Source organism: Engraulis encrasicolus, chromosome 3 (assembly GCF_034702125.1).
Source record: "Engraulis encrasicolus isolate BLACKSEA-1 chromosome 3, IST_EnEncr_1.0, whole genome shotgun sequence".
NCBI lineage: Eukaryota > Metazoa > Chordata > Actinopteri > Clupeiformes > Engraulidae > Engraulis > Engraulis encrasicolus.
Genome location: NC_085859.1, coordinates 14,922,345 through 14,926,289, shown reverse-complemented (window position 1 = coordinate 14,926,289; position 3,945 = coordinate 14,922,345). Strand labels below are relative to the sequence as shown.

Sequence of the window (3,945 nt, the reverse complement as noted above, 5' to 3'; positions counted from 1 at the left end):
TGCGCACAAGCTTGTTAACGAGGGATTGCGCAATCCGGCGTGAGGCAAACTAGGAGTTGCCCCAAATTCAGCGTATTGGGAGCAATTTGACATGAAATGGGCAAATATTACGATTTTGGTCACGAAAATGATTGAAAATTATTGAAACTGTTTAACTACTGCACAAATGGTAGTTATGGTGCAGATGCTCGAAAACAATAGTTATTCTACCATGAAGACTCGAGAGGCAAATGAACGTTATTAACATTTATTGAACAATAGACATGATACAAAATGCATGAATCCGTTTGGCGAACAATTACACTTGATACAAAATGCATGAATCTGTTTGGCGAAGGTTCCCGTCTTCGCGTTGAACTCCGGGGTAGGACAGGATATCCTCCAGCGTAGATGGAGGCGGGCGTAGCCTGCCCCCTAACAGACGGGAACCACTGGTGACGGTGGACGGAGGGGTGGTGGTGGCTTCAAATTCGGCTTAACTGGAAAGCAGAGAACAGAATGAGTGACTGATTTTTTAAACAAACGTGAATGCGATCCATTGGCTGAGAGGGAACGATGCATGAGTGATGCATAACGGGGATTCCCGAATCTCGCGTTGTGATTGGTTGACGACCCTGGGCAATGATGACGCATGTATGATCTGTCAAAAGAGAGATTGGATGGTTAGCCTAGTAAGTTTGACAGCCGAAAAATTCGAGTCTCCCTGGTAGAATTTACGCAAGCTCCCATTTCTACCATGAAGACTCGAGAGGCAAATGAACGTTATTAACATTTATTGAACAATAGACATGATACAAAATTGCATGAATCCGTTTGGCGAACAATTACACTTGATACAAAATGCATGAATCTGTTTGGCGAAGGTTCCCGTCTTCGCGTTGAACTCCGGGGTAGGACAGCATATCCTCCAGCGGAGATGGAGGCGGGCGTAGCCTGCCCCAAAATAGAGATTAGAAGTGAACTCACCTACCGCTTACAAGGAGACACCATCTGAAAGACATGAAAAGTTAGTTAGATGATTGATTGATGATAGACGGAAGATGAAGGATGATAGGTGATGATGATGATGATGATGATGATGATGATGATGATAACAATGATGATGATGATGATGATGATGATGATGATGATGATGATGATAATGATGATAATGATGATAATGATGATGATGATGATGATAATGATGACAATGACAATGATGACAATGACGATGATGATGATGATAATGATGACAATGACAATGATGACAATGATGACAATGACGATGACAATGACAATGAGATGACAATGACAATGATGACAATGACAATGATGACAATGATAATGATGACAATGACGATGATGACAATGACAATGATGACGATGACAATGATGATGATGATGATGACAATGATGATAATGACAAAGATGATAATGATAATGATAATGATGACAATGATGATAATGATGATGATGATGATAAAGATGATAATGATAATGACGACAATGATGACAATGATAATAATAATAATGATGATGATGATGAGTGATAAGTGATAGGTGTTGGAAGACAAATGATGATAGATTAAATGAGATTATAAATGATAGGGATGTTCTAAGGCTTAAGCTTATGGGCGGTGGTCTAGCGGAGGCATGAAGCCTGTGATGATGATGGTGATGATGATAATGTCGGTACCTTAGGCTATGCGAGAAGACATGGCGCGGATGCGCTGAGAGCAGAGACACAGCAGAGCGTTATGATTTGATTGATAGATGCACCTTGGTCAGGAGAGCGCTGAAAACTTAGATTATGACAGTAGGTAGAGAGCCGGAATCGTGACCTAGGACAGAGTAGAACATGGTGATGAATGAGTAAATGAATGGATGGATGAATGAATGTAGGCTATAATATGTGGTATGATAGTTGACATCATAGATAAACAACCATGGCAATTAGGCTGGTTCAATGTGTAAAATATAGAGATAACAGGCTTACAGACCACTATAAAATCGATCTGATAGATGAGAGAAGGATAGAATACAGACATGACCGGGTGACCGGAGCGATAGCCCCCCAAGAGATGGAGTGAATGCCGCCGGTGCAGCAAAATACCACCGTCACCAGAAATGAGAATAGAAAACATAAAGTTACAGACCAGATATAGCATGCTTCAACGACGTGATGAGGAGTGAGGCAAATGCAGGAAGCGTATGCGCCAGACGACCAACGGCCCAGCGCCTTGATCGCAGTAGGGGACAGACCCCGCCGATTCTGAACGAGCGTGCTGTATACCTCTTGGGCGAGGAACGAGAAGAACGAAACAGAGTTAACAGAACAGAAACAGTACACTGAGCCAGATGACAAAGCGAGGAATGAGCCGAATGCAAAACGCACTGCGTCGGACGACCAGCGGCTGAAAGCCTGCACTATGCGGGCGTCTGCCCAGAGTGGTGAGAGAGACAGCCAGGGCTCTAAATTAACACACGCCAACACGCCAAACACGGGTGAAAATTCATTTTGGCTAGTAGAAAAAAATACCTACCCGCCAATTTGGCTAGTAGCGCCCGAGTACAGTAACTTATGAATGGTAAACCGCTGCTCTGATGAACGTTATACGGCGAGATTTCCTACATTACCCATGGACACTAGCGTCACGAGGTAGCCTCCCACCGTGGGCTTTCCAGTGCATCGAGCGTCAACTCCATGCTGTTGCGCGCGCCAGGATTGAAAACATTTCAGACGACCAGCCTTCTGTCAGCTAAGCTGCCCTCACACTATTCTCACAGGCAGCTCTCCTCCTATGCTCTCGTCGCTTTCGCTACAACCTTTTTAACGTCACTACTGCTATTATTACTATATGAACCTTGCTGTAACAGGCTGCATTTTTTAAGCAGCGAGACCCTGACCGTTTCAATAACAGGACTTACGCAGATTATGCATAGCGCTACTTCTGTTGTGTAGACGTTTTGTGCGAGTGATGAGAATGTGGCGGGGGTTAGAGCAAGGTTCTGTGTGTTGGTGAATGCTAGTAGTAATTGTAAATAGTGACGTTAAAAATGAGTGGTTGTGGAAACGAAATAGCGACCAGGGCAGAGGAGGAGAGCCGACTGTCAGAGTAGTGTGACCGTAGCTGTCAGTTCAGTTGTCTTCTGAAATGTTTAGAGTCCTGGCGCAACTAAGTTGGAAAGCCCACACCATCGAAAAGAAAAAAAAAGCAACCAACGACGAAGCTGTGGAAGTAACAAAGGAAGCGAAGATTCCCGAGATATTATTTACTTTTAATTAAACTAGGCTTCTTGTCATTTTGTTGCGCATGGTAGAGAAGAGCTCCCCCTCTCTCGCTGTGTGCTTGGTTACTGTAGGCCTATGTTAAAGGTCTGTTATGTGAGTGGCTTGTGTGATGTGATTCAGCTGCTTTCAGAGGAATTGAACAAAAACTAATCAAATTAATTAGGCCTAAGTAACGAAAGTAAAAAATAAAGCAGAAGTTAAAAAATAATGAAAAAATATAGGCCTATAATATAATATGCTTATTATGTAGGCATATAGTAGCCTATGCAGGCCTATAGTGTGTTGTAGAAACAGTTGGACAAAATTACCATTTAATTAGAAAAAAAAACTAGCCTAATGCATAGGCCTAGTTTATTTTGGCGAGATAAAAAAAATGGCTAGTTGAACTTCTGTTTGGCTGGTAAGAAAAAATGTCCACTAGCCAAATTGGCTGGTGGTGGAAAAAGTTAATTTAGAGCCCTGGAGACAGCTTTAGACAAAGCATGAGTGGCTAACATTAAAAGACGAGCACCTCGGCCAGGATAGCAGAAAGGTCAGGTTAACAGAGGAGGATCGGCAGACAACTGGTAATCATGACCTAAGAGAGGAAGAGAGCAGAGCTTGTAGCTGAACGAACAATGAATGAAACACCAAGGAAACATCTCGACCAAGAATAATAACACATGTCAGTTATG

General features: G+C 42.8%; 1 long non-coding RNA gene across 1 annotated transcript; it reads right to left on the bottom strand.

Moving 5' to 3' along the window:
• Positions 1-308: 308 nt before the first annotated feature.
• Positions 309-2,240, bottom strand: LOC134445250 (uncharacterized). Its single transcript, XR_010034210.1, has 3 exons — positions 2,136-2,240; positions 1,676-1,820; positions 309-990 (listed from the first exon to the last, which is right to left on the bottom strand). It is a non-coding gene; the product is annotated as an uncharacterized LOC134445250 (long non-coding RNA).
• Positions 2,241-3,945: the final 1,705 nt, after the last annotated feature.